At 35.1% G+C, this 13,607-nt stretch overlaps 1 protein-coding gene and 2 non-coding genes across 4 annotated transcripts in view; all 3 read right to left on the reverse strand.

The window, feature by feature from the left end:
* The window catches only part of LOC111055199 (roundabout homolog 2-like), a 261,699-nt gene that overhangs the window by 77,930 nt on the left and 170,162 nt on the right, over positions 1-13,607 (reverse strand). The gene's annotated exons all lie outside the window — the stretch shown is intronic.
* Positions 8,528-8,601, reverse strand: Trnan-guu. Its single transcript has one exon. It is a non-coding gene; the product is annotated as a tRNA-Asn (tRNA).
* Positions 8,692-8,765, reverse strand: Trnan-guu. The gene has a single exon. It is a non-coding gene; the product is annotated as a tRNA-Asn (tRNA).

Consider the following 13,607-nt stretch of genomic DNA (forward strand, 5'->3'; position numbering starts at 1 on the left):
AAAGTCTGCAAACGCTTTTACCAGGACATCCAAAAGTCTGGTCTTTCATGCATTTTGTAGAGTCTCCAAAAATGATACTAGTTTCATAGAATGGAACAATCTCATAAGTAAAAGTTTTCTTATAACTTTTCTCCGCTACTGTTTATTTTAATACTGACACAAGTTTACCACTCAAAGTTTACTACAGACTGTAATGCACGAGGAAGCTGATCATAAATAATGAAGATTTGAATAATTTCATGATTAGTAAGCATGTCATATTATAAAAAATATGGGGGGACCGAGCTTCGCTCTGGAGTGTAAAGCATAGAAAATTTGTAAAGAAAGATTGAATTTATAGTTTATATTTATTTATTCATTTTCTCAATAGTACATTTTTTTTACAGTTATATGAGGAGGCACAACAGGCTCATGTCCAAAACTGTCCCTTTTCAAATTTATACTTCAGTCCAAATCTAAATCTAGGTAAAGCTACTATCACTCATCAAAATAACAATTGATTCACACTTCAAAAAACAAACACATCATCAATAATTCAATTAGAAATAGATATACTATGAATTCGATTAAGAATGATATACTGTGTTTGCTACAAAATTTGTAAATAACTTATATTATGTACTATTCTACACTAACAGCATCTATGCTAGTTAATATTATGGACATTCTGAGGTAAACATGTTTCCTAAAAACAAGAGGAATGAATGGAACTAAGTTTTTCTTGCTGAATTTTTCTTCTCGTGAGATCAGCTGGATGATCCCACACATGCATTTGTTCACTCTCTTCCATTACGGTATCGACAGACGACAAAATTTCCAGCTGTTTTTCCAAAGACGTATTTATCCTTTTAATGTCCTTCAGCGAGTTATCCCAGGGTTAAGATCTAGTGCAATCGAATCTTCATATCATAAACCTACTTTGTTCCAAATTTCGTGAGAATCGTTAGAGCCGTTTTCGAGATCCGGTCACATACATATATACAGGGAGGGTGAAAAGTCCGAGAACGGCCTAATATCGCATACACGAAGGTAATTTGATGGTGGGTGTGATTGGGGATCCTATTTAAATTGGAAATACTACTTTACTATGACTTTAAAAATCTGGACCGCCATCTTGGATCCGCTATATTGAATGCAACTTTTTTTCAAATAGGAAGGTGGTCATGCAATACATGATTTCGATACGTAATTTCAAGAAAAAAAATAACGAAAGCCGCATATCGATATCTCAAACCGTTTCGAAGATATTCACATTATTAATCAATACTATCCAAAGCAGAAAGGAGAGAAAAAAGTCCGAGAACGGCTTAGTATCTCATAAAAAATGTGATTCCAAGGTGGGTGTGATTGGGGATCCTACTGAAATTTAAAATACTATTTTAATATGACTTTTGAAATCTGGTCCGCCATCTTGGATCCGTCATTTTGAATGCAACTTTTTTTCAAATGGGAAGGTGGTCATGCGATACATGGTTTCGAAACGGAATTTTAAGAAAAAATGAATTGTGAAAGCCGCACATCGATATCTCAAACCTCTTAGAAGATATTCATATTATTAATCAATATCACTTAAGTATTTCATTTCTGATTTGCATGGTTATGAATAATAATGTGAATATCTTTCAAGCGGTTTAAGATATCAATATGCGGTTTCCGCCATTCATTTTGTCTTGAAATTCTGTATTGAGATCATGTATCGTATGACAACCTTCCTACTTGAAAAATAAAGTTGCATTCAATATGGCGGATCTAAGATGGCGGACCAGATTTGTAAAGTCATAGTAGAGTAGTATTTTCAATTTTAGTAGGATACTCAATCACACCCACCATTAAATCTTCTTTGTGTATGAGATATTAAGCCGTTCTCGGACCTTTTTCTTTCCTTTCTGCTTTAAATAATATTTATTAATAATGTGAATATCTTCGAAACGGTTTGAGATATCGATGTGCGGTTTCCGCCATTCATTTTTTCTTGAAATTCCTTATCGAAATCATATATCACATGACCACCTTCCTATTTAAAAAAATAAAAGTTGCATTCAATATGGCGGATCCAAGATGGCGGACCAGATTTTTAAATTAATAGTAGAGTAGTATTTCGAATTTTAGTAGGATCCCCAATCACACCCACCATCAAATCACCTTTGTGTATGAGATATTAGTCCGTTCTCGGACTTTTCACCCACTCTGTATATCTGTATGTGACCGGATCTCGAAAACGGCTCTAAATTCTCACAAAATTTGGAAAAAAGTAGGTTTATGATAATTATGAGGATTCGATTGCACTAGGTCTCAACCCTGGGATAACTCGCTGAAGGACATTAACCCACCCTGTCTGTATATATAAACATCTAAACATATCAACAGAAATTGCTCGTTTAATAGTATAGTATTGTTCCATGGATTTATAACGTAGAAATTCATATTTATAGTATAAATCAGACATTTGATTTTTTCATTCAGTTGCAAATGCAACAGGAGAAGTGGACAGTCAACGTAAGTTGACTGAGTTTCCTCTATATCTTATAACCAGACAATACCGAACCCCTTCATACCTCTGTACTCTGATGTGGCTAGAGACTCAAGAAGTTTCTTTTTGATTTCCGTTTCAAATTTTCATCAATCTCCATTAATTGCTAGGATAATAATGATTTATCATGGTATTTCTAGAAAACTGTATAGAGCAAAATTGAATCAATTTTGTCAGTATGAGGTTGTCGGATTTTTTGAATCTTTCAGTTTAAATATATAATATCGGGGCACCGAGCTTCAATCGCTATTGTTATTTATTTAAAAGAATAATAGAATAGAATAGAAAGAATTTGATAGAATAGAATACAATTTTATTGGTCATAAAATATTGAAATGAATACATGGACTTCGTCAATTTTTCAACACTAGAGCTGCGTTTACACCGGAGTTAATACCACGAGTTATTAACAAAAAGTTATTAACTTGACTGAATCGTCAAAAATTTCTCTTGACAAAAGAAAAACTCATGTTCAACTCATGTTTCTAACAGAAAATTCCTTGTTAACAAGATCTTGTTATCAATATAATTGACTTCCATATGATTTCATTTAACGAGAGTATTCATAATATGTAACAGCCGGAATAAAAAACAAAAAATTGTCTTCAAATTTGAATTGAAACATGAGTGTGATCATTAACATAATGATCTTCATCTGATCCAATGTAAATGAATTATAATACGTTTACACCAGAGTTCAAAACAAAAGTTTTTAACATATTAAGTTAATAACATTTTCTTTTGGCTGCTAGTTTTGTTATCAACAAAAGTTAATAGCTTTGTCACGTGTTTTGTCTGCAGCTGTAGTTATTAGGGAACAGCTGTAGTTGTAGGGTAGGGATGCTAGGCGAGGGGGTTGCGAGGAAGATAGTAACCTGTTATTAACAAAAGTTAATGCGATAAAAGAGGCTTTTGTTATTAACATAAGACATTTCCTTTGATCTTTACCGACTCTCGATGGATAACATGAATCTTGTTAATAACAAGGAACTTTCTGTTGAAAACACGAGTTATCAACTTTTTTCAAGAGAATTTTTTGTCGATTCAGTCAAGTTTACAACTTTTTATTAATAACTCATGTTATCAACTCCGGTGTAAACGCAACTCAACAATGATGGTATTGACTTTTGTAATTAACATCAGTTGATAACAGAAATATTCCAGGCAATGAATGCTCAAAAAAGGGTATAGAGGGGAATGTTTGGAAGACAATTTTTGACCTCACAGTTCTGTTAAGGGTAGTAAGGGGGTAAACATATCAAAAGTCCCCACCGCTACCCCCTGTGCTAAGGGGGTGGGGGTGGTTTAAAGGTACTATTTTTTGGTTTCTCGCATAAAACTCAAAAACTATGTATCCTAAAGACTTGAATGTCATATAACAAATTAAAGCTTTATCACTTTTACGAATTTCCCTACATCTTTTGCAGCAGCTTTAGTGTTGAAATGAAAATTCCAGCCCCTACATTGAAACTGTTATAATAATGAAAGGAAAACTTGGAATAGTTCAATAATATCTCATTTCAAAGAGAATTCAATGCTCTACAAACCTACGATAAGCATAAGTTTTCATGATAAGCCTTTAAAGAGCAGAAAATTGGATAAAAACCTGTCATTTTAGCAATTACACACCTTCAAGAGCGAATATCTCGGGAACTGTTGGGAATATCACAAAATATCATTGGAAAAAGGTGTAGAGAATTCATCAAGCTTCATTTTTGAGTAGTTAGTTATGTCGCTTGAACGCATTGTTCCCAAGATATGAGTGTGGAAGTAAATCACTGAAAAATGCAACTTTTAAACCACCCTCATCCCCTTAGCACATGAGTTAGGAATGGGGACTTTTGATATGTTCTCCTCCCAACTAGTCTCAACAAAGCTGCAAAGTCAAAAATTTTGTTTAAAACATTCCCTCCAAATTCCTTTGCCAATAATTAGTTGCGAAAATGGAGATTTCACATTCAACACTAAAGCTGCTGCAAAAGGTGTAGGGAAATTCGTAAAAGTGTGAAATTATACATAAAATTGGAGAAAATTTAATTCACTATAAGCTCATAATCAACATGGATTATCCCCATCGATTTTCAAAATGTTATAAAAGCAAAAATAGAAAAAAATTGGTGGCAAACATGTATTTTTCGAAAATGTCACACTTTCAAGAGCGGATATCTCAAAAACTAGAGGAGATATAAAGAAAGTTCAGAAATTAATATTGTCGAAAATTATGAAAGCTTTAATTTGTTATGTGACATTCAAGTCCTCAGGATACATAGTTTTTGAGTTTTATGCGAGAAACCAAAAAATAGTACCTTTAAACCACCCCCACCCCCTTAGCACAGGGGTAGCGGTGGGGACTTTTGATATGTTTACCTCTTCACTACCCTTAACAGAACTGTGAGGTCAAAAATTTTCTTCCCAACTTTTCCCTCTATAACCCTTTCCTTGACTGAACTAAAATGTTAAAAATCTGGTGTGGCGCACTCACACAACTTTCCTTGCTGTTATGAAATTTGATCACCTGACGCTAGTGTTCCCGCGCATCTCAAGTCTACTATTCAAAGATTTGAGCCAGCTGGTGACAGGGTAATAACGCTGAAGACACACGACGTGTGCTATCTCTTCATAGTGAATCATTCAATAGAATCAACGGTTGCCAACAGTTTGCAATTGGATAATCACATTTTCTCAAATTGCGAGCTTATTTTCAATTTGAGGTGAAAATGTTACTGAACATTAGTTGTAGAGATTCTCATGCTGAATCTTTTCCACTCAATTTTTTTTCAAATTGTATTTGAAGCCTGATAATTGAGAATCTAAAATCAAACTTTGCATAGATGGGGCGGAGCTCCTAAAATTTTTACAGATATGGGACTTGTGGCAGTTGATAGAGCTTATCAATGACTATTTCAGGTATGAATTTGATCGAAATCGTTGGAGCCGTTTTTGAGAAAATCGCGAAAAACCCTGTTTTTGACAACATTTTCGCCATTTTAGCCGCCATCTTGGATTGCATTTGATCGAAATTGTTTGTGTCGGTTCCTTATAGTGTAAGGACCTTACGTTCCAAGTCATTCCGTTAATTGGGAGATGAGATATCGTGTACACAGACGCACATACACTCATACACACATACACACACACACACACACACACACACCACACACACACACACACACACCACACACACACACACACACACACACACCACACACACACACACACACACGCACACACATACAGACCAATACCCAAAAACCACTTTTCCGGACTCAGGGGACCTTAAAACGTATAGAAATTTAGAAATTGGAGTACTTTAATTTTTTTCGGAAAGCAATACTCTCCTTACCAATGGTAATAGGGCAAGGGAAGTAAAAACTTGCGTTATCAACTCTGGTGTAAACGCAGCTTAAGTAAGTCAAAACAAACACAAAAACACTAAGATCAGTCAGTATCAGTACAATACAATAAAATAACATGAGTCACATAAAACGATTCCAATCTATTCTAAAATAGTCATGACGTTCTACAACCATTCTTCAATTAACACTGCTTTCAATATGTTTTTAAATTGTGTGCATGTGAGTACTTTCAAGTGGTCAGGTGTGGAGTTATATAATTTGATAGATGTGAAGTGACCGTACAACGGAATTCTCTAAATTCAGTAAGCAGAACACAATTCAGTAAACAGAACACAATTCTCCAAAATGATTGTGTTTATATTTCACAGCTGGCTATAATTTATTATGTAATCTTATGAATTTCGGGGATGCGATATTTTGATTTTTCAAATCCTCACTCGCTCACACGCTCTTTTACCATCCACAGCTGTTTCAGCCTAGGATTAATCCTTTCAATGTCGTTCAGCGAGTTTTCTCAAGGATGATACCTAGTGTAATCGTATTGTTATATCATAAACCTACTATGCTCCAAATGTCGTGAAAATCGTTAGAGCCGTTTTCGAGATCCGTTGAACATAAATATATAAGCTACCCATATAACCACATAACCATATAAATATATATATATATAATATATATATATATATATATATATATATATACAGAAATTTGTCGCTTAATATAATAGGATATATTTATTTATATACCTTTGAGTTGTAGGCTAAGCACATTCCCATCGAATCCAACTGAAAAGAAAATCGTGTTTCGGCCTGGATAGAAACTGCACTTTCATGAAGTAGTTAGTGCTCCCGCGAGGTAGGGGTCTTTCTGTGCTTTCTGAACACACAAAACGTTCCTTCATATCACTTACTTAACTGCTCTCTTATACTCTCTCTTTCTTACGTTTTCGCATACTACCGCTTTTGCTCATATTACACTCCCCGATCTCAGTAAGCGAGACCCCTGCAGCCATGGCTTTCTGTCTCTTAGCGATTTTATAAATAAGTTATATTCCGTTTTATCCCAGCTCATGCATTTCTCCCATTCATCCCTTGGAAAGAACACACACAATGAATAGAGAGAAGAAAAGAGAGAAAACTTTCTGCTGCCTTTTTATTGCTCGCCTGGTGAAATTCTTGTGCACTTTGTTTGGCAAAGAAACACCTTCCACAAATGTTTATCGAGAAAACTTTGCCATCGCCTTTTGTGTCTCATCTGCCGCAATCTGAACAGAAGTTCATACTCTTTTATGACTTTGTGGCGCAGCATTAATGAACCAAGTTGTGACTTGACTCAGTTGTTGGCTCAATAAACAGTGCTAAGTAACGTTGAACCCGCAATTCATTGATAGTTTATTCACCTAAATGTGGCCCAGAAGAATAAACGGGTACGTAGACGGAAAAACAGCCGGCTTCATTCCTAATTCAACATGAAACTCTGAATCGACATGAAACTTTTGAGTTCTATGGAAGATAGAGCAAGTGTGGGAGGAATATCATATACAAAAGTGTTTCAATTCTAGCTGAAATCCATCGTTAAGGCTGAAATAGAATTCAATCAACAGTGATGAGAGGACCTCCTCACGAAGTTACTACCTAAGCAACGAGTTACTTCATTGTGAAGTAGTGCTTATAGGTATTTGAATAAGAAGTGTATCAATCTTATCTTAGGAGTTCCCAATAAATAAGAAAAATTAAGAAGTGATCCATTGAATGAAGAAGTATCCATTTCTATTGAAGATATAAAAGTTTGAAAATGTGAGAAAATGGAGTTCTGCAATGTGATTCTTTCGAAGTTTTTCATTTCTCGTAGTTTAGAGAAGTGTATTATTTGCTCACTATTATTATAGAGAAAACAATACTCATGAAAGAAGGAATATTCAATATCGCTTGTGAGTCTAACAGGTTGCAGTTATTTATTGTCTACAAGATACAAAGGAATCTATCAATCCTATCCTAGGATAGGAAACCTATAATTACTTTGTATATAGATTGATAATAGAGCTCTTTCGATGATCATAGATGACTAGTGAGAGACTAAAAATGTGGCTGATGAAAATTTAAGGAGCATCATAGCAAGTTGTATTATTACAGCGAGTTGAAAAGAGAAGACATTGTGAAATAGAAGCTGCAGAAGCCGTTGGTGAATCTGGAAATCAGGTTGCCAAATTTGATGGAGGAAAACTTGAAATGGTGATGGGAAAGGAAGGAGTTGCAGCAGAAATGAGCTGTATATTAATGACAGGAATTCGCCTAATTAGACGCAAGCGCCAACCCCCGACTTCGAAAAGTTTAAGTTTGAAGGAATTCAGCCCTCCAAGATTCATCTCTACCTTCTCAGAACAAGTTTTAACCAGCTCAAATGAAATATTCTTGGAAACTTATTGAACTTATCTAAGTCTTATTCGGTAGCAGAAATGTTAATGAAATGTCAACTAGTTATCACAAGTAGAATGTACAGTGACAAAGAACATTATATTGAGTTTCAAAAAATACATTGAATACTAACCTTAGTACATGCAGTTCGAATACCCGTTTATTCGTTTTTCGAATGGTATTCATCTGAAGATTGTTTTATTTCGAAAGTTTCCAAAAACTTATAACGTCCCCGGGTGGATTTGAACCACCAACCTTTCGGTTAACAGCCGAACGCGCTAACCGATTGCGCCACGGAGACTCGATATCAATAATTGTAGATTAATTTTCCGGATTGAGTATAATTTCAAGGGAATTATGAATTTGTAGAGAGATCTTCCAAAAAATGAATCGTCCCCGGGTGGATTTGAACCACCAACCTTTCGGTTAACAGCCGAACGCGCTAACCGATTGCGCCACGGAGACTTGATAAGAACAAAATATTTCATAATCAGTTGAAGTAAGAGTTCAATGTGAAATAGTTTGCTAAAACACGGATCCGTTCACATTGCAGCTGTTTCCTTGAAATAAGACCATTGCTGAAAATCAACAATGGTCTTATTTCAAGGAATCCCAGTGATAACAATAAGAAGAATGTTCAGTGATAAATAATTCAAATTTTCTCACATTCTTTTTGAAGACTCATTTTATCACCTTCGTCCTAACTCATGACCTTATTCTTTGATCTAGCACTGTAATCGAATTTCTGTACTTTGATATCAACCAACTACGGATCGTGCTCATAGCTCAGGCGCCAACTGAAGCGATTGATGAAAATGGTTTACTCACCTTCATGCACATTATATTGATCAAACTAATGGGCACTAGCTTTCAACGTACTGAAATGTATCGCTCACACAGAGACCAAAGGAGCCGTGGGAATGAATTGATTAGCCCTAATGCCTTCTCCTGCACCAGAGAAGAGTCGGTACCTGAGAGTATAGGAATTCGGACATGGAAGAAAAGGGATGGAGATGAAAGAGTTGAAGTAGGAAAGGGATGAAGATAGAGGAGTTAAGGGCGAGTAGAATAATGCCGGTGCTCAGTTCACTGATGTTAATAATCGAATTGGGTCAGTAAATTAGAGAGCAGACCATACTGCAAGGGTCACTGATGATGGACAGAGCATTGTCGGAAAGACGAAAACCCTTTGATCTTGGCATAATTAATAGGGGAAGCTCACGGCTTGGGTGGCCATTATCCCACATGCCTCTGGGTAAAGGGGTGAGTTATCCACTCTCTCGATCCTTTGTAGTAATTGATTTCTCATCTATTCGATTTTAAAAGGATGTCTAGATTGTTAAGACACTTAATGAATATTGATCTGAAATTTGATGGATTAACTCAAGAAAATTAGGTTTTGGAAAATTGGATGATTGAATCACAATGAAGAAAAACATCTCCAATGATTTGGAATATTGAAAGGTTACTGTGTTTCTTAAACTGCTAAGTGTTGAAAGTTGATAATATTAGAAATACTATTCATTCAATCTTTCTTCATCATAAAATTTTCTTATTTCTATTTATATTATAATTCTACTTTCAATAATTTTATTAGTTGAGTCATCCTTGATCACCAAATAATATATCAACCCTCATCATTATTCAACTGTCAACAGTAATCACTTCTCTCAAATTCAGAGTGAAGCTACGCACAAAGTCAAAAGGTATTCTTATCCAAATTTTCATCTATAAAGCACTATTTATCTACTTATTTATTAAATTTTTCATGGACAATAGGATACAATGTAGGTGTAAACAACAGGCATCCACCCAAAACTGCTTTCAACCTTAATTTCAACAGTCTAGAGGTTATGAAGAGTTTGTATTTGTGATTTGCACACAAATTTGCAAACTATCCCGGATCTGTTCCTGTCACTCCATTCATAATCAATGTGATACAAGATCACTGCTCCCAACAGTTCATACTTGAAATAAGTCTTCATTCACTAATAGGAAGAGTGTGTGAGAGAAAATACATTCAAAAACCTTAGCCAGAAGATGATTGAGTTGAGAGTGATTAGAAAGGAATTCAAAAAGGTAAAAATGAAATAATTATGGTGGTGCTAAAAGTTATTCAGATTAGTAATATTTTCCCCAATGTTGCATTGAGTGTTTCCTAGAGATATGCTTGTCAACCACAAATCTACCGCATCTACCACGCACATTTTTTTGTGAGATAAAAGGTCTGTAAAGTATGTTTCTCTATGAATTGTATACGATGCCGAATAACTTAGTCCAGAAACACTATGCCAGGATAATGGCGATAACGCTTGGGCTATACAAAGAAAATTATTGTAATACCGCATGAACGCTGTGAGCCAGATTGCTATTTACGATACCTTAATTCACAATTTGTCAAAAACGTTGAGCTGGCTCTGGAGGTGGATAATGCCAGGTCGGCCGTATGACTGAGCGGATAATACTGGAGCTCGAGTGCAGCAATTACTGGACCACTTGTATTCCAGCTGCGTGGGAGCTCGAGTACATACTCCTATATACTGTACCACTTTACATATATTCTATAAGGGAATGGTCGGCTTGCAACTGCTTGCTGGTCGCAGAACATCACACAAGAAGAAAAATTGGTAGCTGTTGGTAGTTTATTCGATTAAAACAGCATTTATCACAAGAACAGGACTGATATATCATGACAACTCATGCTACGCCCTGATAGAAATAGTATCAAGTGATATGATATCCAATGCTGGAATAATCTTTTTAAATTAGTAGAATTTTATGAAATGGAATATTAATAATAATATACTTGGTAGCTTATCTTCCAATACTTTAAAGGTTGACAGCATCTACTAATTATTCAGCGACTTGATTACAGTTTAAATTTATTGTTAGATACTTCTCGAACAGAAAGGAGTGCTGAAGAGTTTCAAATTGCATGACCAAGTTCATAGTTCTGAAGCGTATCATGAACAGCACCTTATTCTGTAGCATGAATTTATTATTCAGCGTATCATTCTAGTTTATGATTCAGTTATTATTATGTTTTTATGTTAGTCGGTAATTGTTGGATATAGGCTAATATATTCAAATACATTGAATATATTAAAAACAACAATAACTTTGAGTTTAGTTCTAAAGCTTGATTTCACACTTTAATTCGGATATACCTGTGTGATTTCTAGTGAGTTATTATTGTGAGAATACAGATATGTTAACCAACAATTGCATCAAAATGTTGAAAACATGGAAGACACTCAAAAATGTTTATAATGTGTACCTACCTGCAGCAACCACCCGATACCGATAACTCAAATCCTAATCATCTATTAACATATTCTCAATTTGTATCCCTCCGTGAAAACGGATTCTCAATTATTTATTATCACGCTAACATTCCGAAGATAGAATAATGAAAAAATATACTTGTGAGAAGGTAGGTTTGGAGTTTAGAGCATTAATTATTATTAAAAAGAGTGATCACACACAAAACTAGACTGCTGTAACAACATTATCACATTTCCATAGAAATTGTCAGTCAGCATAATATATTCTCATTTGCATATCTCTTTATTGGATTACAATACAGTCAAGAATTCTCTTGAATCGTGCAGATTCTTTCTGATTTACTTGTCGCATAACAATTATTACAATGTTGCAAACCAACATTGCAGAGAACATGCGTTTCTACGTTCGTGAGCTGTTCTAAACAAAGTATGCACCCGATAAATGAAAAGAACAACTCCATAATAACTCAACTACTGTACTGGAGGCAGAGCTACCCACCATCAACCTTTCTGCTACGATTCACATGAACGATCACCAGAAATGCGAATGTTTCTACCACGGAATGCAATACAATTTCTAGATAAGAGTAGAAAATCAACATTTGACATCTTCATGGAAGTTTATATTCCGTTCATCGTTTGATTCCGAAATACAATCACCTCACCCGTATGAATGCCTTCATTGATTTTCTATCATTCCCTATTACAAGAGAGGAGTTAGATCTTCCCTTATCTCTGCTATAACTATACCTCTAGGCTCTATGACTAACACCTATTTGAAATTTTTATAGAATTTTTTCTAACTATGAATTGAACTGATAAATGAAATGAAGTCATTTTTAAAAGGATGAATAAACTAGAATGATAAATGAGAGATAATTTTGGAAATGTGACAAGAAATGAAACGTTTTTGAGATCATGTATGTTATCAAGAATTGAACAGCTCGAACATTTTTAACAGCTAACATTATCATAATTTTTTTTGAGACTTAATTATTGGATAATTAACTTCAAACACTGATTAATATCGTGAATAAAAATTGAATTCCTGTCATTAACAAGTCTCCGTGGCGCAATCGGTTAGCGCGTTCGGCTGTTAACCGAAAGGTTGGTGGTTCAAATCCACCCGGGGACGATTGCATTTTTTGGATTATTTTATGAATTCACAAATATATAAAAAATTATATTGAATATGATTGATCGCTTTTCAACACATATCAAGTCTCCGTGGCGCAATCGGTTAGCGCGTTCGGCTGTTAACCGAAAGGTTGGTGGTTCAAATCCACCCGGGGACGTTTGCATTTTTTGGATTATTTTATGAATTCACAAATATATGAAAAATTATATTGAATATGATCAATCGATTTTCAACACATATATGAAGTCTCCATGGAGCAATCGGTTAGCGCGTTCGGCTGTTAACCAAAAGTTTGGTGGTTCAAATCCACCCGGGGACGATTCATATTTTTGCTTAACCCTTGGTGAACGATCATTGAAACTAGGAGGATGTTTCTCAGTACAGACGAAGAACTCACTATGAATGAAAAATTATACAATGCCTCATCCTACCACTGTTTATTTGTATTTCAATGATTTTTGAATCCTGATCATATTTCCAGTCGTAAGATTCGATTTATATTTTAATAGTCCAATTCCATTCTAAAATCGATTTTACAACTTCACATACTCTCCAATTTTCCTGTGATTTTTTTCGCAAATGAATCTTTCCTTCCTTATTTCTTCTCTCATTCTACTACTTTCTCCCGTTCCAACGGAATAACGATTATATCACCAACAACTCCATTGGATGAGGTTTATAAATTCTACTTACAAATGCTATTTGTATCCTCCCTAAAGTAGGAAGAAGAATCTCTGCTAGGGAAGGTCTAAAAGATGTTAATATTTTGGCCACCCTTGCCGGTGCCTGGCATCAGATAACAACATCAATTTGTGTTTGGGAGCCAGATAGACGTGGGCGACTCCCAGACACCAATCCAACCGCCTTCCACTAATGCTTATTTTT

This window comes from Nilaparvata lugens, chromosome 5 (genome assembly GCF_014356525.2).
Source record: "Nilaparvata lugens isolate BPH chromosome 5, ASM1435652v1, whole genome shotgun sequence".
Lineage (NCBI taxonomy): Eukaryota > Metazoa > Arthropoda > Insecta > Hemiptera > Delphacidae > Nilaparvata > Nilaparvata lugens.